Below are 26,159 nucleotides of genomic sequence, written 5' to 3'. Positions count from 1 at the left end.
CTTTCCTCAAAAAAAAAAAAAAAAAAAAACAAATAAATGAACTCACAATACACCTCAAAAACCTAGAAAAAGAAAAGGAAAACAACAGCAAATGTAGTAGAAGACAAGAAATAGTTGAAATTAGAGCAGAAATCAACAAAATTGAAACAAAAAAAACATTGAAAAAATTGATAAAACTAAAAGTTGGTTCTTTGAAAACATAAATAAGATTGACAGGCCCTTAGCCATGCTAACGAAGAGAAGAAAGAGAACTCAAATTACTAACATACGGCATGAAAAAGGCATTATCACAACAGACACTACAGAAATACAGAAGATAATTAGAAAGTATTTTGAAAACCTATATTCAAATGAAATAGAAGATAGCGAAGATATCAATAAATTTCTTAAGTCATACGATGTGCCCAGATTGAGTCAGGAAGACACACACAATTTAAACAGACCAATAACAAAGGAAGAAATACAAGAAGCCATCAAAAGACTACCAACCAAAAAAAGCCCTGGAGCGGATGGGTATAGAGCAGAGCTCTACAAAACTTTAAAAGAAGAATTAATACCAATACTTTTCAAGCTATTTCAAGAAATAGAAAAAGAAGGTGCTCTTTCAAATTCATTCTATGAGGCCAAAATCACCCTGATCCCAAAACCAGACAAAAACACTTCAAAGAAAGAAAACTACAGACCAATATCTCTAATGAACTAGGATGCAAAAATTCTCAATAAAATCCTGGTGAATGTAATACAAAAGCATATCAAAAAATCGTGCACCATTATCAAGTAGGATTCATCCCAGGGATGCAAGGCTAGTTCAATATACGGAAATCAATAAATGCTATTCACCACATCAATAGACTTAAAGACAAGAACCATATGATCATCTTGATAGATGCAGAAAAAACATTCGACAAAGTTCAGCCTCCCTTTATGTTCAAAACACTAGAAAAACTAGGGATTACAGGAACTTACCTCAACATTGTAAAAGCTATATATGCTAAACCTCAGGCTAGCATCATCGTAAATGGAGAAAAACTGAAGGCATTCCCTCTAAAATCTGGAACAAGACAGAGATGCCCTCTATCACCAATTCTATTTGATTTAGTTCTTGAAATACTAGCCAGAGCAATTAGACAGACAAAAGAAATTAAAGACATAAAAATAGGAAAAGAAGAACTTAAATTATCACTATTTGCAGATGACATGATAATATATTTAACAGACTCAAAATGGTCTACAAAGCTACTGCTAGAGTTAATAAATGAATTCAGCAAAGTGGCAAGATATAAAGTCAACACGCATTAATCAAAGGCATTCCTGTATATTAGCAGCAAAACTTCTGAAATGGAAATGAGGAAAACCACTCCATTCACTATATCCACAAAGAAAATAAGATACTTGGGAATCATCCTAACAAAAGAGGTGAAAGATTTATATAATGAAAACTACAGAACCCTAAGGAGGGAAATAGAAAAAGATCTTAGAAGATGGAAAAATGTACCCTGTTCATGGATAGGCAGAACTAACATCATCAAAATGTTGATATTACCCAAAGTTCTCTACAGGTTTAAATCGGTGCCAATAAAAATCCCAACGGCATTTCTTGTAGAAATGATAAAGCAATCATGAAATTCATATGGAAAAACAAAAGACCCTGAATACCAAAAGCAATTCTAAGCAGGAAGTGTGAATCTGGAGGTATAGTGATACAAGACTTCAAACTGTACTACAAAGCAATAGTAATAAAAACATCGTGGTACTGGTACCAAAACAGGCAGCTGGACCAATGGTATAGAATAGAGGACACAGAAACCAATCCACAAAATTACAACTTTCTTATATTTGATAAAGGGGCTAAAAACCTGCAATGGAGGAAAGATAGCATCTTCAACAAATGGTGCTGGAAAAATTGGAAATCCATATGCAACATAATGAAACTAAATCCCTTTCTCTCACCATGCACAAAAGTTAACTCAAAATGAATCCAGGAGCTAGATATCAAATCAGAGACACTGCGTCTAATACAAGAAAAAGTTGGCTACGATCTACATACTGTGGGGTCGGGCTCCACATTCTTTAATAGGATGCCCATAGCCCAAGAGTTAATAACAAGAATAAACAAATGGGACTTACTAAAAATAATTTTTTTTTTCTCAGCAAGAGAAACAATAAGAGAGGTAAATAGAGAGCCTACATCCTGGGAACTAATTTTTACCCCTCACACTTCAGATAGAGCCCTAATATCCAGAATATACAAAGAACTCAAAAAATTAAACAATAAGATAACAAATAACCCAATCAACAAATGGGCCAAGGACCTGAACAGACACTTCACAGAGGAGGACATTCAATCAATGAACAAGTACGTGAAAAAATGCTCACCATCTCTAGCAGTCAGAGAAATGCAAATCAAAACCACCCTAAGATACCATCTCACTCCAGTAAGATCTGCAGCCATTAGAAGCCAAACAAAATAAGTGTTGGTGAGAATGTGCTGAAAAGGGTACACTTGTACACTGCTGGTGGGACTGCAAATTGGTGAGGCCAATTTGGAAAGTACTATGGTGATACCTGGGAAAGCTGGGAATGGATCCACCATTTGACCCAGCTATCACCCTTCTCGGACTATTTCCTGAGGATCTTAAAAGAGCGTACTATAGAGATACTGCCACATCAATAATCATAGCTGCACAATTCACAATAGCTAGACTGTGGAACCAACCTAGATGCCCTTCAATAGATGAATGGGTAAAAAAATGTGGCTTTTATACAACATGGAGTTTTACTCTTCATTAAAACATGACAAAATCATAGAATTTGCATGGAAATGGATGGCATTAGAGCAGATTATGCTAGGCGAAGCTAGCCAATCCTTAAAAAACAAATGCCAAATGTCTTCTTTGATATTAAAAGAGCAACTAAGAACAGAACATCAAGGAAGAGCATGAGGAAAAGTTTAACATTAAACAAAGACAAGTGGGGGGAGAGAAAGGGAGAGAGAAGGGAAAGCATATGGAAATAGTAGGAGACCCTCAATGTTACACAAAATTACATATAAGAGGATTTGAGGGGAAATGGGGGGGAAACAATGGAGAGAATTGAACAACAGCAGATGAGGTAGAGAGGGAAGATGGGAGGGGAGAAGAGGGGGGATAGTGGGGGATAGGAAAGGTCGCAGAATACAACAGTCACTAATATGCTATTATGTAAAAATGTGAATGTGTAACCAATGTGATTCTGCAATTCATATTTGGGGAAAAAATGGGAGTTCATAACCCAATTGAGTCAAATGTATCAAAGATGATATATCATGAGCTTTGTAATGTTTGGAACAACCAATAGAAATAAATAAATAAATAACGGTTTAAAATTGAGTGGAAAGAAATCAGCTAAAAATGGGTTGAGATGCATTCATTTTGCTAAGCAGAAACTTTGTTTTGTTTAGTTGTAACTATCACAAATTTATTTTACCAGGAAATTGGCTTTTGAAAATGCACATAAATTGAGATTAAAGGATAATTCACCTACCTTCATGAAAAATTCATAGCATTTCCTATATTTTTCATATTTCATTTTTTTCGTGAATATTTTGTCATGGACCAGGTCTAGTCTTAGGCTATTCTTCCAGAATACTACCTCATCTGACAAATTCATACAATGCGTTGGATTGTTGTTTTCACCTTTTATTTAATAGTTTCTAGGTGATAATGTGTATTTTCTTTATCTTTATTTGGACATATATACCCAACAATATCTTTGCATTTTATGTTTTACTGGGGAAGAGACTGATCAAAAGCTCTTTGTTATATGTATCAACAATCAGACATTTAGAGCACGCAATTATTCTTAATTTTGCATGAAAATATCTTTGTACTATTTTCTTATACAGATTTAGAATTATTAGTAATGTCCCTACTGTAATAAGTAATTACTTACAAGAAGAATTAAACAATTGACTTTATATCAATTATGAATATGAAAAGTACTAAAATAAGCATTTGGCAATTAATACGCAATTGATAGAAATTGAAATCACAAGAAAGCCATTTAAAATGTCAGTGCATATGGTCCTTAAATAATAGGTTATTCAAAAAACTTTTTCTAATTCATAAGATTTAATATGCCATTTTACAGCTTAATGTGATATAAAACCTTAAATTATCAGTATTGATAAAAAAAAATGATACCTGTTTATTTAAATATGTTTATTTGATTTTCACTGTAAGATGTTAATTCTGGAAGGCTTGAGAATTAAGAAAGTTTTGGTCTATATTATTTTTAACAGGCTAATCAAAGTACTTTAAAATATATATGTATATATATATATATATATATATATAATATGTAATGCATATGAATGAATATAGATACATATGTATAAAAATGTATTTTAATATATCTATCAGGTGATTATAATTATCAAATATTCTCAAGAATAAATTACTATAAAAAACAGTCTTAAATTTAAATTTCATAGCATACTACTGTTTGAAATGACATGAGAGAAAAACAGATATGAAAGGAAAACGAAAAAGGAAGAGAGAGAAGGGGGAAAATGAGGAAGAAAGTGAGTAAAGATGAGGGAGAAGCGTGTTCGATGTAAAGATAAAAGTGGAGGGGCTGTGTTTGTGGTTCAGTGGTAACATGCTTTTCTAGCATGTGTGGGACACTGGGTTCGATTCTAAGCACCACATACAAATAAACAAAATGAAGGTCAATCACATCTGAAAAAATAAAATATAAAAAAGTAGAAATATTACCAAAACTCCAAGCTTTTATGAATGTTAAATTAAAAAAAAAATATGTTACATAGCCTTATGTAATTTCTAGACTATCCAAAAGAGTCATTAATTGTTAGATTATTAGTGTGATAACTAAAAATCCATTGCTCTTTCCTCAACATTCTGTGGCATGCTAGCAGTAAAATAAATTCTATTATAACACCAAAAAAAATCTAATATTTCTATAGTAACTGACCCAGTTTAATATCAAGGCTAGTAGATTCCTATGGGACACGATGTGTATTCTGACATTCATTTTTATTCAACACTGGAACATTACTATTTCTTCAGTTTATGCACATCATAGGATATATATTTCATCCACATGTTCGCTAATTTATACGCATTTGTTTCACTTTCAGTCACTTCCTGCTTTAGAACACATGTATTTCTCTATGTTTCTTGACTGCTCTTTTCATGAGACTTCTTTCCAAACACATTATTTTCGATTTCCATTATCACAATACTAATACCCCCAATACTAATTTATACGTCTTCAAAATATTGCTCCCAGAAATGGTGGAAGAAATGCACATGTCACCTGATTTACATATACATTTTATCACAGTAATATTCTGGACACAAAAAGCAAAGGTGACACTTATGATTTTACCAAACCTAAATGGAAAGTGAACATGGATTACTAAAAACATCCATGTCCAGGTTGCCTAATGCTCTCAAATGTGAATCCTATTCTTGACTACATATTTGTTTCTTCCTAAGATTATATATTCAACCTCAAGCCCCTTGAAAATGTCTTATCTTATCACTCACTTTATCATTTGCCTGATTTCCTAATGTCTCTATTGATATCTGCTTTCCTACATATTTTCCCCAGATTATCATTGTGACTGACTCTTCACATGTGCTCACATTTACATTCAATCTCTACCAGAAACCCTATTGCTAAAGAACTTTTGGTCCAAATCCTATACTCACTCTTCATTCTAAACCTACCGACTATCTTTCTAATAATACCGACTATCCCTTTTTGACTAGAAGTTCTCTTTGACATTCCATCATTCAAGGTACAAAGTCCAATGCCATTGAGCATTGATTTATCTGAGACATTTCTGCAGAACATAATTCAAAGCTAAGTATCCCAATCAAGGGCCCAATGCCCTTCTGGGCTTCAAATCTTACATAGATTTCTGTTTTCATTCTTATATTTCACTTTTACATTCTTGTAAATATTACAGGTTCTCATTACCATTATTCATCGCGCAGAATGATTCTTAACCCAAATCGAACTTTTATTAACCGTAACCATACACTCTTCCCTCAATCAAACTTTACAGAAGAGCAGGGACAGAGTTGCTTTTACAATACACGAATGTAGGGGTTCTTAAACCTGCTGAGATCCTCAAAGGTCCATGCAGAAAGGATCCCTGGAGAAGATGTAGGCAGCTATGAAGGAGTTGAGAGAGCAAAAGTCATCTTTCATGGCAAACCCCCTTGTCAGGATGAAGGGATGTGTCTGAATCAGTCTCTCTATTCTAAATGTAGAGAAGATGGACCAAACCAGGCCTGTGTGGGGAGATGTTCCCAGGCGCCTATGTTTGATATACCATTCTATCTTGTGAAATTGTCACCGAAAGTAGGGGCAGCCTCTATCTCATGGGACCCTTGGAAGCAAATGTTAAAACAAAGTGATTGCCAAGGTAGTGACCTCATGCAGTTCCTGAAGAAAGTGACCTACCTCACTTCCTTTGTGATGTAACTCTCTGAACTTTGGATCCAAGATGCCAGGCTCCCAGAGCCAGTCCCAGTCCCAATCCCAGTGGGCTCACTTGTTTGGATGTACCAAGGACAGAGTCAGTATTTCTTGGTATCTACTGATGTGAGGATTGCCAAATGCCAGGACAGATCTGAAGAGGGGCCTTTCCTGAGAAAGCAGGTAGTGGCTCACCGCTGGCTCCTGAGAACTTCACAGAGTTGGCAAAGGAGATAGATCTGAGACAGGACAGGACATTTCATTGGAACATAATATGGCCCAACAGACAGAGGACACTACAGATAGTCAGAGACCTACTTGCGGGAAGGAGATGCCTTTGTGAGTGTGAGTGTCAGTTTGTGGTTTTGTCTCATGTTCTGAGAATAGGTAGGAAAGACAGTTTGTTTGGTTTGGAATAGACTGTTTCTAGTATGTCTTTTGACAAGGTGAGTGATTCTATGTCTGTGTATCCCACTGTGTCCGTGGTTGTAGACATTAGAAAAGAGAATGCATCAATGGATATGTCCTGTCTAGTAGAAAGCTTCCCAGCATTCATCCTGCCCAATTTATGAATGAACTGCAGCTTGCCTTATGGATGGACAACACCTACTATCTTCCTAAGTTTCTGTTTTCTTCCTGAATTCTGGCCACTCTGCAGAATAGGCTCATGGTTTTGTGTCCAAGATATGTACCACCTCCAAGCTCTGTGACATGGCCATGTACTGGATAGCGGTAAGGAATGGGAGCATCTCAGAAAACTCAGATATCAGTGTGACCAGGAAATTCTCAGTGGAGAAACCCTGCTTTGGGCCATTCTCTTACCTATGTTTCTGTTGCCCTGAATATCAGGAAGGTCTTTTCCTCAGGCCACCCCTTTGTGAAGCCTGAAGAAAACAGTTTTCAAATGAAAATGAATGGCCATCACCTGTGGCTCTTTGCTTAATTTCTTTGGAAAGTGATGTGTCTTAATCAGCCTCTTGGACCTGTGTGAGGTTGTGGCTTAGATTCTCAGCACCTGATGGATCTAAAGAAAGATCCCATGTGTGCATCCAAACCAAAATGGCAAAAAGATCAGTTATGCTGGATGAAGTGTCTTGCCTTCCTTTGTTAGGTTCCTGACCTACATCAAGTGAGAATAGGGATCCTTTGGGTCAAATGAAATCTTCAAAGCCCTAAAGAAGTGCTTGGGTTTTCTCATTATTCCAAATCACATAAAGAATCTATACCTGACAGGCAGTAGGCTTCAAAATGGAGAAGCAGAGCAGTATTAACTGCAGTCCTATTTTATCACTCCTGGTTCAAATTCAGGTTATCCAGGCCCCCATGACTTTAGGCAAATGAGGGGTAAGAGAGCTTATTTTGGACACTAACACATACCCCACTAGACTCTGACTACTAATCCTAACATGATGGAGAATAATAATCAAAACAGAATAGAAATACAAGCAGTTCAGAGGAGTCATGTTATTTAATTGGACTTGCCTTTTGCATTATATAGGGTAGGAATTATAAATCTAGTCAATTTTTAATTAAAACAGTTCTCCATGTGTTTTTAAAGTTAACAAATATGTGAATTCCTCTCTCCCTTTCTCTGTGGCCTATTCAGCACATGTGTTTTTATATGCACATATAGAATCCTACCTGGTATCACATGTACATACTTGAGAGGTTGCTGACTTGGCAGATGCAAATTGTGAGAAGAGATCACTCCTCTTAATGCTGTTGGAACTGAAAATTCAAACTATTGGTGACCTTCCTAGCTGAACAAAATTATATATAAATCCATGTTCAGTAAAAAGTATATTTTGGGATGTGTGGATTATATATATTTCATGATAAATTTCGATTGGCATATATATTGCTACTTTTTAATGTCTGTGTGAGTGTGTGTGTGTATATATATATATAGGCATATATACATATATATATATATATATATATATATATATATATATATATATACACTCTCCAGATTTTTGAAAATATGAAATATATGTGTCTTATTATACACTCCCTAAATTTATTTATGTTCACGTATGTGGATTTATTATCAACTTTTCACAAGATTATTCTCAGAAATATTCATCCACCTGATATACATATTTTTTTCCTAGTACTGAAAACTAACTTCAGTGAATGATGCATACAAATCCTAATATTTCTACAGTTACTGACCAAGTTTAACATCAATGCAAGTAGATTCCTATGGGACATGATATGTATTTTGATGTTCATTTTTTTTCAACACTGGTACATTACTATTTCTTCAGTTTATGCACATCATAGGATATATATTTCATCCACAAGTTCGCTAATTTATAGCAATTTGTTTCACTTTCAATCACTTCCTGCTTCAGAACACATGTATTCCTCCAAGTTTCTTCACTAGTCTCTTCATGAGACTTCTTTACAAACACATTATTTTCCATTTCCATAATTACTTTTGAAGCAAAACTCACACACCCTTAATGACAAACCATAACCCTAATATTACCATTAGATGTATAACTGATAGGAATGAATGCCTGTGTATCAATATAAGATTTCTTATATATTTTTAGATATCAATTTAATCCATTATTTAAAGTGGAATCAGTTATATTATTTATCCACAGTATCATCTATTCATGCATTATCTCTATATTCATAGACACAGGGTACACCTCTTTGTACCCGCAATACTAATTTATACATCTTCAAAATATTGCTCCCTGAAATGGTGGAAAAAATACTTATGTCACCTGATCTACATATACATTTTATCACAGTACTATTTTGGATTCAAAATGCTAAGATCACACATATGTTTGTACAAAAGCCTAAATTGAATGGGAGCATGGATTACTAAAAACATTGATGTCTAGGTTGCCTAATTCTCTCAAATGTCCATCCTATTGGTGACTACATATTTGTTTCTTCGAAGATTATATAGTCAATATCAACCCAGTTAAAATGTCTAATTCCTATCACTCACTTTATACTTTGCCTGATTTCCTACTGTCTCTATTGATATTTTCTTTCCTACATATTTTCCCCAGTTTACCTATGTGACTGACTCTTCACATGTGCTGACATTGACATTCATTCTATTACCGAAACCCTATTGATAAAGAACTTTCTGTCCATATCCTGTACTCACACTTCTTGCAAAACCTACCGACTATCTTCCTAATCCTATGGACTATCCCTGTTTGAGTGGATGTTCTTTTCTACAATCTATCATCCAAGGTACAAGGTCCTATGTCATTGATTATCGATTTATCTGAGACATCACTGCAGAACGTAATTCAAAGCTAAGTATCCCAATCAAAGGCCCAATACCAATATGGACTTTAAATCTTACTACATTTCTGTTTTCATACATATTTTTCAACTCTATATTCTTATATATATCACAGATTCCCAATACCATTATTCATCCAGCAAAATGATTCCTAACCCAAAACAAACATGTAATTAACCCTAACCATCAACTGTTCCCTCAATCTACCTTTACAAAAGAGCAGGGACAGAGTTGGTCTTACAATACCGGAAAGTAGGGGATTGTCCACCTGCTGAGAACCTCAAAGGTCCATGCAGAATTGATCCCTGGAGAAGATGTAGGCAGGATTGAAGGTCCTGAGAGATCAAAAGTCATCTTCCATGGCAAACAACCTGGTCAGGATGAAGGCTTTTGTCTGAATCAGCCTCTCTCTTCTTAATGTAGAGAAGATGGACCAAATGAGGCCTGTGTGGAGAGCTGTTCCCGGGTGCCTATGGTTGATATACCATTCTTACTTGTGAATGTGTCACAGAAATACGGTCAGCCTACATGTCATGGGACTCTTGGATGCATGTGTTAGGACAAACTGGTTGCCAAGGCAGTAACCTCATTCAGTTCCTGAAAGAAGTTACCTCACCTCACTTTTTTGGTGATGGCACTTTCTGAACTTGGGATCCAGGAAGCCAGGCACCTAGAGCCTGTCTCAGTCCCAGGCCTAGTGGTCTCACTTGTTTGATTTAACAAGGACAGAGTCAGTCTTTCTTAGTATCTACTGATGTGAGGATGGACAAATGACAGGAAAGCTCTGAAGAGGGGCCTTTCCTGAGAAAGAAGGTAGTGGCTCACTGCTGGCTCCTGACAACTTCACAGAATTGGCCATGGACACCAGATGTGAGATAGGAGAGGCCATTTCGGGGGAACATAGTATGGCCTATCAGTCAGAGAACACTCCGGATAGTCACAAACCTACTTGGAGTAAGGAGATGCTTATCTGGCTGTGGGTGTGGGTTTGTGGTTTTTTTCTCATGCTCTGAGAATATGTCCGAAAGGCGGTTTGTTTGGTTTGGAGTAAAGTGTTTCCAGAAAGTCGTATGAAAAGGCGAGTGTTTCTATGTCTGTGTATCTCACTGTGTCCGTGGTTGTAGACATTAGCAAAGAGAATGCATCAATGGATGAGTCTTGTCTAGTAGAAAGCTTCCCAGCATTCATCCTTCCCAATTTATGAATGGACTGCAGCTTGCCATATGGATCGGCAACACCTGCTATCTTCCTAAGTTACTGTTTCCTTCCTGAATTCTGGCCACTCTCCAGAATAGGCTCATGGTTTTGTGTCCAAGATATGTACCACCTCCAAGCTCTGTGACACAGCCATGTATAGGTTAAATGAAGGGCATGGCGAGCATCTCAGAAAACTCAGATATCAGTGCGACCAGTAAAGACTCAGTGGAGAAACCATGCTTTGGGCCTTTTCCTTACCTATTGTTCTGTTGCCCTGAATGTCAGGAAAGTCTTTGCCTCAGGCCACCCTTTTTGAAGCCTGAAGAAAAGTTTTCAACTGCAAATGAAGGGGCATCAACTGTGGCTCTTTGCTTAATTGCTTTGGAAAGGGATATGTCTTAATCAGCCTCTTGGCCTTGTGTAATTCTGTGGCTTAGATTCTCTGCACCTGATGGATCTAAAGAGAGATCCCATGTATGCATCCAAAAGCAAAATGTCCAAAAGAGCAATCATTGTGGATGAAGTCTCTCTCCTTCCTTGGTAAGGTTCCTAACCTCCATCAAGTGAGAATAGGGCTCCTTTGGGTCAAATAAGTTCTTCAAAGCCCTGCAGATTCTAGCCCATAGGTTATTGGGTTTTCACATGAAGAATCTAAATCCCACCATCAGTAGGCCTCAAATTTAAGAAGCAGAGCAAAATAAATGGCAGGCCTATTTGATCACTCTTAGTTCACAGGAAGGGTGTCCAGGCCACCCTGACTTTAGGCAAATGAGGGGCAAGGGAGCTTATTTTGGACACTGTCTTGGGCTGCGCCCCTCAAGGAAACCTCCAGCCAGAGGTTATGATGAGTGTCTGTATGGAAGAAAATGAGGGCCATGTGGGAGTGTTTTGGTTTTAATTGTAGTCATTTTTGTGACGGTTAGTAGAGATGACATGGTCCACCTTGGCTGTAACTTTGGTGGGATTCCGCATAAAGACTGAGTTCTCGTACTGAACTCAGAGAAGTATTGCCATGAATAGTTTTGGAATTTTAGGAGGCCACGCATGAGAGTCGCCCTTGGAAACTGAGATCTAGGCCCAGGGTAGCTATTCACAGAGCACTGGAAATCTCAGCCAGGATATTACATGATTTTATTCTGAAAAACTTGGCAACCATTGTTGAGAGTCAAAACACACATGGACCTCACATTGTAGATCTCAATGTTCCTGGATTCATGTGACCTTTTGGCCACTCTTTGGGAAGACTTTCCTGTGAGAGATCTCCAGATATTTCATTGAAATGAGCTTCCTCACCATTTAATAGTTCCAGAATGCCTCCAACTTCATCCTTGAAAAATGGCTAGGTCAATATATCATGAAATTTTTAAAATTCCCATGACAAGTTGGCACTGGAGATTCTTTGGATGTCCTGTGGCTCATCATGAGAATAACAGTCAGTGCCTTGATTGACTGGTTTTCATAAAAATTGTGCAGAACAGAGATGCCAGGAAGTTGGAGCCTGCTGAGGAGTGGGCCTAGAGCAGTGGTGGGCAGGTGTGTGATAAAACATCTGTGGTGTGGTCATGTGGATCTGCCTTTGGCTTCCAAATGGCTTGTGACTGATATGGTGCAGCCAGCAGTCCCTTCAATGTAAAGGCATCTTGTTATATGCAGAGGTTTTAGGAAAATATTTAGAATCAGGTTGCTATGGTCAAGGGGGCAACTATGTGGGATATAAGCCTGGTTGGTGCATTCTCCTGCAGACCCTGACCCACCACACGTGACAGAACTCCCTCACGCACAGAGTAACAGTTGAATTCTTTGTATTTCGTGAAGCAAATACCAAAATCCCAGTGCAGCGGCAAGAAACAACATGAAAAGTGGAGAATGACCAAATAGCTTCACAGGCCCATGTGGATACACTTAGCCCCCCGTGTCCACAGTTTACCTACAAAGAGAGTATTCAGCACTGCTGACTCATGTTCAGTGGAAAATAAGAAACCATGTCCTCCAGGTCACATAGATGAAGACCCTGATTTGATGGTCTCACTACAAACGAAGCTGAAGCTCCCGACAACAACATATATTTCAAGTGCCCAACCTCAGAGGCAGTTTCTCAAGAAGTCTTTAGGACAGCAGAGCTCCATGTTTTTGGAATGATTACACTGTCCCTTACTTTTGGAATCTCCTCTACCTCCTCCAAGGTTGTGAACTCCTGAGCATATTCCATTCCAGATATTTATTCACAGATTTTCTAATTCTTCTCTTCTAATTGTGTCTTACTCTGGGCGATTGTAATGTCAAGGCATTGTTCTGGATGAGAGTGGGAAGATTTTTTTTACCACATATTTACATACACATTGGATTCATTTTCCAATTTTCCTTTCAAAATACTGAATACCTCACACTAACACCTACCCTACTAGACTCTGACAACTAATCCTAATAAGATGGAGAAAAATAAACCAAAAAAAAAAAAAAATAGAAATACAAGCAGTTCAGAGAAGGCATGGTGTATAGTGGAATTGTCTTTTGCATTATTTAGGGTAGGAGTTATAAATCTAGTCAATTATTTGTTAAAATATTCTCCATGTGTTTTAAAGTTAACAAATATGTGAATTCCTGTTTCCCTGTCTCTGTAGCCTATTCAGCACATGTATTTTTACATGCAATTATAGAATCTTACCTGATACCACACGTACATTCTTGTGAAGTGGCTGACTTGGCAGATACAAATTTTAAGAGATCACTCCTCCTAAACGCTTTAGAACTGAAAATTCAACCTATGCGTGAGCTTCCTAGTTGAACAACATTATACATAAATCCATGTTAAATAAAATAAATATTTTTGGATCTCTGGATGATATAAATTTCATGGTGAATTTCATATAGCATATATTATGCTATTTTTAATGTCTGTGTGTGTTTGTGTGTATATATATATATATATATATATATATATATATATATATATATATTCTCCAGATTTTTCAAAATATGAAATATGTGTCTTATTATACACTCCCTTAACTCATTCATATTCAAGTATGTGGATTTATAATCAAACTTTCTCAAGAGTTTTCTCAAAATATTCATTCTCCTGATATACATATTTGTTTCTTAGTACTGAAAACTAACTTTAGTGAATCGTGCATACAAATCCTAATATTTTACAGTAACTGACCTAGTTTAACATCAATGCAAGTAGATTCTTATGGGACATGATGTGTATTTGGATTTTAATTTTATTCAACACTGGTACATTACTATTTCTTCAATTTATTCACATTATGGGATATATATTTCATCCACAAGTTCACAAGTTTATAGGCATTTGTTTCACTTTCAATCATTTTCTTCTTCAGATCACATGTATTCCTCCATGTTTCTTTACTGGTCTTTTTATGAGACTTCTTTCCAAACACATTATTTTCGATTTCTATGATCACTTTTGAAGCAATACTCACACACCTTTCATGATAATCCATAACCCTAATATTACATTAGGATATATTACTGGTTGGAATGAATGATATTATATCAATACAGATTTCTTATAATATTTCATATATTAATTCAATCCATTATTTAAAGTGGGAACAGTTAAATTATTTATTCAAAATGTGGTCTATTCATGCATTATGTCTATATTCATGGACACAGGGTACACCTCTTTGTACCCCCAATACTAATTTATAGGTCTTGAAAACCTTACTCCCAGAAATGCTTGAAGAAATGCTCATGTCACCTGATCCACATATACATTCTATGACAGTAATATTCTGGATAAAAAATGCAAAGGTCACACTTATGATTGTACCAAAGCCTAAAAGGAAAGTGAACATGGATTACTAAAAGCATCCATGTCCAGGTTTCCTAATGCTCTCAAATGTCAATCCTAATGGTCACTGCATATTTGTTTCTTCTTAAGATTATATATTCAAACTCAACAGTGTACAAAATGTCTAATCCTATCACTCACTTTATACTTTGCCTGATTTTGTAAAGTCTCTATTATTATCTGCTTTTCTACATATTTTTCAAAGTTCATCATTGTGACTGAATTTTCATATGTGCTGACATTTACATTCACTCTCTAACTGAAACCCTATTGGTAAAGAAATTTCCGTCCAAATCCTGTACTCACTCTTCTTCCTAAACCTACCGACTATCTACCTAATCCTACCGACTATCCCTTTTTGACTGGATGTTCTCTTCCTCATTCAATCATCCAATGTACAAGGTAATATGCCATTGTAAATGGATTTATCTGAGACATCTGTGCAGAACTTAATTCAACACTACGTATCCCAATCAAGGGCCCAATGCCCTTCTGGGTTTCAAATCCTAGATTTCTGTTTTCATTCATATATTTTACCAATATAATTTAATAAATATCGCAGGTTCCCAATACCATTATTCAACGCGCAGAATGATTCCTAACCCAAATCGAACCTGTTATTACCCAAACCATACACTGTTCCCTTAATCTAACTTTACAGAAAAGCAGGGACAGAGTTGGTCTTACAATACAGGAGTGTAGGGAAACTTCCACCTGCTGAGAACCTCAAAGGTCCATGCAGAAATCATCCATGGAGAAGATGTAGGCAGCTATGAAGGACCTGAGGGAGGAAAAGTCAACTTCCATGGTAAACAACCTGGTCAAGATGAAGGGATGTGTCTGAATCAGCCTCTTTCATCTTAATGTAGAGAAGATGGACCAAACCAGGCCTGTGTGGAGAGCTGTTCCCGGGTGCCTATGGTTGATATACCATTCTAACTTGTGAAAATGTCAGAGCGAGTAGGTGCATCCTCCATCTCATGGGACTCTTAGAAGCAACTTTTAGGACAAAGTTGTTGCCAAGGCAGTGACCTCATTTAGTTCCTGAAGGAAGTGACCTCACCTCACTTCCTTGATGATGGAACTCTCTGAACTTGGGATGCAGGAAGTCAGGCACCCAGAGCCAGTCCCACTTCATGTCAGAGTGGTCAAACTTGTTTGGATTTTCCAAGGACAGAGACAGTCTTTCTTGGTACCTACTGATGTGAGAATGGCCTAATGCCAGGAAGGTCTGAGGAGGGGCCATTCCTGAGAAAGAAGGTAGTGGCTCACCGCTGGCTCCTAACAGCTTCACAGAGTTGGACACGGAGACCAGATCTGAGACAGGACAGCCCATTATGGGGGAATATATTATGGCCCACCAGTCAAAGGACACTCCATATTTTCACAGACCTACTTGGGGGTCTGTGTGGGTGTGGGTGTGGGTGTGGGTTTGTGGTTTTGTCTCATGTTCTGAGAATAGGTAGGAAAGTCGTTTTGTTTGGTTTGGTGTGAATTGTTTCTAGTAAGTCTTTTGACAAGGCGAGTGTTTCTATGTCTGTGTATCCCACTGTGTCCGTGGTTGTAGACATTAGAAAAGAGAGCGCATCAATACATATGTCCTATCTAGTGGAAATCTTACCAGCATTCATCCTGTCCTATTTATGAATGGTCTGCGGCTTGCCATATGGATCGGCCACTCCTAATATCTTCCTAAGTTTCTATTTTCTTTCTGAATTTTGGCCAAACTAAAGAATAGGCTCATGATTTTGTGTCCAAGATATGTACCACCTTTAAGCTCTGTGACATGGCCATGTAGTGAATAGCTGAAGGCAATGGTGAACATCTCAGAAAACTCAGATATCAGTGTGACCAGGAAAGTCTCAGTGGAGAAACCCTGCTTTGGGCCTTTTGCTTACCTATTGTACTATTGCCCTGAATGTAAGGAAAGTCTTTGCCTCAGGCCACCCTTTGTGAAGACTGAAGAGTTTTCAAATGGAAATGAATGTGCATCCCCTTTGGCTCTTTGCTTAATTGCTTTGGAAAGGGATGTGTCTGAATCAGCTTCTTGGCCCTGTGTGAAGTTGTGGCTTAGATTCTCAGCACCTAATGGATCTAAATAAATCCCATGTGTGCATCCAAAACCAAAATAGCCAAAAGAGCAGTCATTGTGGATGAAGTCTCTCACCTTCCTCTGTAAGGTTCCTGACCTCCATCTTTGAGAATAGGGATCCTTTGGGTCAAATGAGTTCTTCAAATCACTACAGAGGCTAGGCCATAGGTGCTTGGGTTTTCTCATGACCCCAATTAACATAAGGAATCTAAACCCCACAGTCATTAGGCCTCAAAATGGAGAATCAGAGCAGTATTAAGGGCAGGCCTCTTTGATCACTCCTGGTTCACAGGAAGGGTTTCCCTGCCACACTGACTTTAGGCAAATGGGGGAAAGGGACCTTATTTTGGATACTGTCTTTGGCTTTGGCCCTCATGGAAACCTAAAGCCTGAGGTTATGATTTGTGTCTATATGGAAGAAGATGAGGGCCATGTGGGAGTGGTTTTAATTGTGGTCATTTTTGTGGCCGTTGGAAGAGATGACTGGGTCCACCTGGGCTTGAACACTGGTGTGATTCCCCTTAGAGACTGAGTTATGGAACTGACCTCAAAGAAGTATTGCCATGTATTGTGTTGGGATTTTAGGAGGCCACGCATGAGAGTCGCCCTTGGAAACTGAGATCAAGGCCCAGGGTGGTTTTCCACAGAGCACTGGGAATCTCAGGAAGGATATCACATGATTTTATTCTTAAAGAATTGGCAGCCATAGTTGCAAGTCAAAACACAAAAGGATCACACATTGTAGATCTCAAACGCCTGGCTTAATGTGACCTTTTAGCCTGTCGTTGGGAAGAACTGCTTGTTAGAATTCTCCAGAGATTTCATTGAAATGAGCTTCCTCTCCATTTAATGGTTCCTGAATGAATTAAACCCCACATGCCTCAAACTTCATCCGTGAAAAAAGGCTAGAAAAATACCATTAAATTTTTGAAATTCCCATGAACAGGTGTCACTGGAGAACCTTTGGATGTCTTATAGATGATCATGAGTGTACCAGACAGTTCCTTGATTGACTGGGTTTCATGAAAATCGTGTAGAACAGAGATGCCAGTAATTTGGAGCCCGATGAGTAGTCGGCCTAGAGCAGTGGAGTGTAGGTGTTTGTTAAAACATCTGTGATGGGGTCATGTGGATCTGCCCTTGGCTTCCAAATGGTTTGTGACTGACATGGTGCAGCCCCCATACCCTTGTATGTGAAGGCATCTTGTTATACGGAGAGGTTTCAGGGCAATATTTAGAATCAGATTGCTATTGTCAAGGAGGCAAGCTATGTGGGATAGAAGCCTGGTTGGTGCACTCTCCTGCAGACCCTTAACCAACACACGTGACAGAACTCCCTCCAGCACTCTGTCCTAGTTGACCTCCTCGTACTTCATGAAGCAAATACCAAACTCCCAGTGTAGCTGCAAGAAACACCATGAAAAGTAGAGGAAGACCAAATGGCTTCAAAGTCCACACTGGTAGACACTTTCCCCCCAAATGGCAACAAATTACCTACAAAGAGAGAATTCAGCCCTGCTGCCTCATGTTTATTGGAAAATAAGAAACCATGTGCTCCAGGTCACACAGATGCAGACCCAGATTTGATGGTCTCACTACAAAGGAAGTTAAAACTTCTGACAACAACATATATTTTAAGTGCCCAACCTCAGAGGCAGTTTCTCACGAAGTCTTTAGGCCAACAGAGCTCCATGTTTGTGGAGTTTTTACCATGTACCTTACTTTTCGAAACACCTCTACCACCTCCAAGGTTGTTAACTACAGAGCATTTTCCATTCCAGATGTGTATTCACAGATTTTCTAACTCTTCTCCTCTTATTGTGTCTTACTTGGGGTGAAGGTAATGTCAAGGCATTGTTCTGAATGAGAGTGGGAAGACTTTTGGGTAGCATATATTTTCATACACATTGGATTCATTTTCCAATTTTCTATTTGAAATACTGAATCCCTGACTCTCAGAGGTAGAAGGAATTCTCCTTCAAAGAATAGCCTGACACTTACAAGAAACAGCCACCAGGAGACATCCTGTCTGGGAGACATCCTGTAGCCATCTGTCTCCCTGAGACATCCTGGGTCCATCTGTCTTTCTGAAACTTCCTGAGGATATCTCACCTTGTGAAGACATCTAGGAACTGCCAATAAGAGAGATTTCCCACATCCAGCATACAAATACCCCTGTGTGAATAAAAGTTTGCAGCTTGATCAGAACTCCTGTCTTGCTGTCTTCTCTCGTGTCTCTTGTCCCTTCATTCCTCCCTATCTAGGTTCGCTGCCCACGTTGATGTGTCCTGCCAGCTGGGACAACTGGCGCCCACCGACTGGGGCTCGAGCTTTTGATTGAGGGGGACCCCGTCCTCCTGGACAATTTGGTCAAGCGGAGCTTGCAATAACCGCAGAAGACACCACCGAGAGACAGATCCAGGAGGAGGGTGGGGATGACGCACGGTGATTGACCCACCATGGGACAAGCAGTTTCGTCACATGATTTTTTTTTGTCAGGCTACAAGGTGTCCTTCCAGACATGGGGGCGCGTGTTAAGAAAAAAGACTAAATTTTTTTTCTTTTCACACATAAGAGAGCATTGTCCATGGTTTCCTCTTGAAAGGACCATTGATGGTAAAAGATGGCTTAGAGTAGGAGACTGTTTAAAAGATTATTATGAATCCTTTGTCCCAGAAAAAGTGCCTGTTCCCACCTTTTCTTACTGGAACTTAATTAATGAAATTCTTAAAAGTTCACCCTTTGACAATGGTACCTTAAAACTTGTCAAGGTTGGGGAAGAGACTATGCAAATACTTCTCATATCCCCTCGGAATGCCCATCAGTTAGTATAGACATAGACCCTTCTCAGGCTCCCCAGGACCGTGGGAACCTTCCTGGTCCCCCTCAAAATACCACCCTAATGAATAAGGCTCCAATGGTTACCAACTGCCTTTATCCAGTTTTAAATCCCGGAGACTCTTTGACCCCTGTAGAGGAGGCTACCTTGGAGAAGGAAGCAGCTCGCTACCATTCAGAAGACCCTCCACCTCTCAAGACCCTGCCACAGCCTATAGGACTTACACATCCACCTCCATCCTATATCCCTCCTGCATTTTGTGCTCTGGCCCTTCAGGGTACAATTGCCCCCCCCCCAGATATTTTTTCCCCACTTCCCTTGCCTAAACTGGCTCCTTTGTGAGCATCCTTCCAACATAGACAGGAACAGATCCAACCTTTAAAAGAATTAAGATCCCTTCACTCTGAGCTCTGTTCATTAGCCTTAGGTATGGAGTCAAAGCAACTGGCCTACAGTGGTCTAAAACAAAGGCGAAGCCACTCCATCGACCTGTGCTCGCCTTCCCAGTCACCACCAGTCTGATAGATAAGCCTGCCCAGGCTGAGGTCAAAGACTTAGACGAGGATCAAGAGGAGGAAGCGGGGAAATTGATTAAGGAGATCAGGACTCAGAGGATGAGGAGTTCAGCATTAGGCAGGCAGGAACCCAGAGTCTACAAAAAATTAAGCCTGCGTTTTCCTGAAAAACTTAAAAAGGCTTGTGCTCACTATGGCCCCATTGCACCCTACACGTTGGCTTTATTGGAAAGCCACAGCACAGAATGACTTAATCCCAATGATTGGAAATTTTTAGACCAAGCTACCCTCAGTGCCAGAGACTTCCTGTTATGGAATGCAGATTTCAAAGAGCACTGTCGGGAAACTGCTCAAAAAATTTTAACTAAGGCCTCCTCTAAATCCGGGACTTATGTTAAGCTAGTGGGCAATGAGCCTTTTGACACTAAAACTAAACAGGCACATTTCCCTGCTGGACTTTTGATGCAGATTCAGATGACTCGCTTACATGCTTGGAGACACCTCCCTCAAAAGCCTCGGCTACCACTTCCCTGGCAAAAATTCGACAAGGGCCCGACGAGCCTTATAGCGACTTTGTTCCGCGGCTTAACCTAGCTGTGGAATGCTTGCTTTGACCAAGCGAAAGCCAAAGCGCTTTTGTAAAACATCTTTCCTTTGAAAACGCCAACCCGGCATGTCAGGATGTTCTTCAACCACATAAGGATAAAGGGAAACTTTCTGACTTTATTAGACTCTATGCAGGGGTAGGTGCAGCCCATGCCATGGGTCTTGCCCTAGGTGCCACCTTTACCAAGACCTTTCACAATCCTGGCTCACGTACTTGCTTTACTTGTAAATAACCTGGCCATTTTGCACGCAAGTGTCCGACAGGCAAACAAAGCCTAGGAATAGCGTCTCCTTCAACTGGGGCTATACCGCCCCAAGCTACCCTTTGCCCTCGATGTGGTAAAGGTCATCACTGGGCCAGTGAGTGTAGATCTAAGACAAATGCCCTCAGACAGCCTATTTTTTCCTGCTTCTTGGGAAATTCCCTGTGGGGCCAGCCCCGGGCCACGACATACCCCAGGACAAACCCAGGGGCAATAAGATTTGTTCCCTCCCAAACTCCCAACCTACCTCAAAATTCTTCTCCACAATTACCTCCCTCCAACTAGCCACTCCAGGCAGCACAGGATTGGACCTCTGTGCCACCACCAATACTATATTAGACTCAATGCAAGGGCCCCAGATAAAACCCACTGGAATTATGGGTCCCCCTCCATCTCATATGTGTGCTCTTATTTTGGAAGAGCCTCTACTAACTTACATGGTGTTCAGGTCTTCCATGGCATTAATAATAATGATTTCACTGGAGAAAAAAAATACTGGCCACAGCTATTAATGGAGTTGTGGCCATCCCAGCACGAACAAGTCTTGCACAATTAATACTCCTTCCCTTGAATCCAGGAGGCACTTCCACCGCCCAAACCTACCGCGGAAGACTGCCTCCTTGGGCTGATCTGATGTAAATTGGGTTCAACCCGTTTCTCACAATAGACCCACCATTTCCTTACTTATTGAAGGAAAGGAATTCCAAGAAATTCTAGATACTGGAGCTGATGCCACAATTATTTCTCAAAAATATTGGCCATCAGCTTGGACCCTCACCCCATCCTTGACTGACCTTAAAGGGATAGGACAGTCAAAAAATCCTCTGGTCAGTCCTACGGCTCTTAGCTGGACTGAGAAAGAGGGTAATAAGAGAATTGTCACTCCTTTCGTTGTTTCTGACCTCCCTGTTAACCTATGGGCCAGAGATATTTTGAGTCAAATGGAAGTTATTCATGCCAGTACCTATTCCATGGTGACTCATCAAATGCTTCGTACAAATTTTGTCCCTGGTACAGGCCTTGGGAGACTGAGACAAGGACTGGTTGAGCCAATAAAACCGATACAAAAAACAAATACATATGGACTTGGGTATTCTGATTTTTAGTGTCGGTCTCTGACTCTCCTGTACCCCATGGAGATAAAATTATTTGGGAAACTCAGACTCTTGTGTGGGTGCATCAATGGCCCCTTACCCAAGAAAATTTGGAGGCTGCCTCGATGTTAGTTCAGGAACAGCTGGCAGCCGGCCATGTAGAGCCCTCAACCTCACCATCGAATACTCCAATTTTTGTTATCAAGTAAAAATCAGGCAAGTTGTGCCTTTTACAATATTTGTGTGCCATTAATAAAGCTATGTGCCCAATAAGAGCACTACAGCCAGACATTCCCACACCAGTGGCTATTCCCAAAAACTATTGTAAAATGATTATTGACTTAAAAGATTGTTTTTTTTACCATTCCTTTACATCCTGAGGATAGACACTATTTTGCCTTTAGTCTCCCTCGCATTAATTTTCAGGGCTCTATGCAGAGATTTCAATGGAAGGTTCTTCCCCAAGGTATGGCCAACAGCCCGAGTCTTTGCCAAAAATACGTTGCTCAAGCAGTAGACGCTGTGAGAGAGCTATGGCCACAAATTTATATTTTACATTATATGGATGATTTGTTAATTGCTGCACCTAATAACCATGACTTTAATAATTGTTACTTGGACCTTTACAAAATCCTCACTACCTTGGGACTACAGATAGCTCCTAATAAGGTTAAAACACAGGACTGTTATACCTATTTGGGCCTTAAACTTCAAGATAATCAGATCCAAATTCCTAAGATACAACTATGGGTGGACCATCTTCACACCCTTAATGATTTTCAAAATTTACTGGGGAATATTCAATGGCTAAAAACATATTTAAAATTACCCACTTGTGTACATTTGTCCCTTAATGATATTTTGAGAGGTGATTCCCACCCCTCCTCGCCTCAAAAGCTTACTCCTGAGGCATGACAGGCATTAAACAAAGTCACAGAAGCCATTGCCAAACAGTTTTTTACAGAACATTCTTATAACCTTCCTCTGGTTCTGGTTATTTTACACACTCCTCATACACCCACAGGAATATTTCGGCAGCGAAATACACACTTTAGAAATAAAGGCTGCCTATGCTTTGGGTCCATTTACCCACCACATTCTCCAAGGTTATTAATGTTTTTCTTGCTCAGGTAGCTTCTATTATTTTTAAAGGTCGTTTGCTATCTCGACAACATTTTGGCAAAGACCATGATAATATTTTAATTTCATATACTAAAGACCAAACCCAATTTTTACTACAGACAGAGGATGAATGGCGTATTGCCTTATCAGGCTTTTTGGGAACAATTGATAACCACCTCCCCAATGACCCCCTTTTACATTTTGTCCAGTTACATCCATTTATTTTTGCCAAAATTACTCAAAAAGCTCCCATTCCTCAAGCCCTTACTGTCTTTACAGACAGTTCCAGTAATGGCCGAGCAGTCTTTGTTGTCAATAACCAGCCTAACACCTTTTATACTGTCTATCATTCAGCACAGTTTGTGGAATTGTTTGCCATAACACAAGTTTTTAAAACATTTTTTGATAATCCTGTTAATATTTATACATACAGTGCCTACATTGCTCATTCTGTGCCCCTGCTTGAGATTTCCCCCACCATTAAGGCTTCTTCCAATGTGGCCCATCGGTTTCATCAGCTTCAGCAGCTAATTCAGGCCAGACAACACCCATTTTTCTTAGGACACATCAGGGAACACTCTGATCTTCCCAGCCCTCTAACACTAGGTAATGCCAAAGCTGATGCAGCAACTCGTTTCATCTTTCCAATTTTTGTTGGCTCCATTCAAAAGGCCACGGAGTTACACAATCTTCACCATCTAAATTCCCAGAACCTTCGATAACTATGTAAAATTACCAGGCAAGAGGCACGAGAAATAGTAAAAGCATGCCCTGGTTGCCCTGTCTCCCTCCCCATTCAACACTTGGGAGTTAACCCCCGAAGATTACTGTCCAATCAGTTTTGGCAAATGGATGTTACTCATTTTTCTGAATTTGGAAAAACCAAATATATACACGTTTCTGTAGATACCTTCAGCGGCCTTATTTTTGCATCACCACATTCTGGAGAGGCTATCAAAGATGTCCTTTCTCATCTTGTTTCAGCCTTTTCCGTAATGGGTAAACCAATACATATTAAAAAAAGATAATTGTCCTGCATATACCAGTGCCAAGTTTAAACAGTTTTGTGCTACCTCGCAAATTTGTCATACTACTGGAATTCCATACAAGCCTCAGGCATTGTGGAACGTGCCCACCTTACCTAAAGACTTGGCTAACCCGCATTAATGCTTCTGCACTTGTATTTACCACTCACAGGCATCACCTTAATCATGCATTATTTGCCCTTATTTTTCTTTCCCTAGACAATGAAGGCCATTCAGCTGCAGACTGACACTGGCAATCCTCGTCCAATTCTGTTCGCCCACCTGTTATGTGGCACAATCCCCTTACAAATAAATGGAAAGGCCCAGGTCCTGTCCTCATCTGTGGAAGAGGCTCAGCTTGTGTTTTGGACCAAGAGCAAGCAGCCCCAAGATGGTTACCAGAATGCCTTGTTAAACAGGTTAATGGCTTACCTCAACACGGGGATGGAGGCCCTCCCCCTGAGAACAAATTTTCCTCTTTTTCAGATCCACCCAACAATCTGTGTGAGGATCCTACTTAAGGCACTTCTGCTGAACAGGATTGTACACGGAGGCTTTGGCCCTCCACCTTCCAACATCATGGAGTACCTTTTTGGCCCTCCCTGTGAATGCAAGGGAGGATCTTGTACTCAGGCTCCCACTAGTTTGACTCAGACTGCTGACTGCGTGACTAAGGTGGCTTACCTCGGGGCCGAGGTTGACCATAAACTCAGAGGAGTTCATCAGCCTAAATTGGTATGTGTTAACAAGCCAAAGATTATTCCCCCTAGTACAAGTAAAGCTCTCCAAAATTGTTCTGCAACTTGAACGCATACCCAAGCGATGCATGCCACTTGTTATGCGTCGGCCTCAATTTGTGTTAACAAGCAGGGAGAACAATTTTTTGAAGCCTCCCTAACTAAAACTCATGCAGCAGGAGGGACCACTATTCATTATACCCCCATTCTTTTTGACCGGGGAGGAGAAGGCAAATACACCAAGCTACAGTCAGCTGCGTGCCAAGGCCCTGTTGGTAAACCCTCCTGCTGCCCCATTAAGGCATCTACAGGGGTCACTGATGGTGGAGGATTCCCTTATGCTGTCAAACATCCTCAGATAATCAAACTTTTGAAACCCCAAATCCCTGAGCTCACATATCATTCTTTAATATAGCCAAAATGCCAGCTCCCAGGTTTAGATAACAATACATTAAATATTTTGGAAACTACCTTCTCCTTGCTTAATAATTCCAACCCCAACTTTGCTGGTGATTGCTGGCTCTCCATGACAACAGGGGCAATCATGCCTATGGCAGTTCCTATTAATTCTATCATAGACGATGATAATACATGCCAACCCAGATTTCCTTTTAAAGTACAGTCTATAGGCACTTTTACAATATGTCTTTTAGGCGCGATGCAAAATAATACCTATGATATTGATGTTGGAGTTACTTCCTTTGGAAATTGCTCAACAGTACAAAACTATTCCTCACCCACAATATCTCTTTGTCCCTCCAATGGCACAGTTTTTATGTGTGGAGGAAACTCGGCCTTCCCGAGGCTTCCATCGAATTGGACCGTTGGCTGTGTTCTTGCCTTATTACTCCCTGATATAACTATTGTCCCAGGAGACGAAACTCTATGCATTCCTAGTCAAGACACCTTAGTCCAAAGACACAGGCGGGCAATACAGGCCTTACCACTCCTTGCCAGCCTTGGAATAACAGCTGCTGTGGGCACAGGTACAGCTGGCTTAGGCATGGCTATACACTCTTAGCGTCGCCTGTCTCAACAAATTATAAATGATGTAAAAACTCTATCAGAAACCATTAA

Source organism: Callospermophilus lateralis, chromosome 15 (genome assembly GCF_048772815.1).
Source record: "Callospermophilus lateralis isolate mCalLat2 chromosome 15, mCalLat2.hap1, whole genome shotgun sequence".
In the NCBI taxonomy this organism is placed as follows: Eukaryota; Metazoa; Chordata; class Mammalia; order Rodentia; family Sciuridae; genus Callospermophilus; species Callospermophilus lateralis.
The sequence above is the reverse complement of the archived record's forward strand: the minus strand, read 5'-3'. Positions refer to the sequence as shown.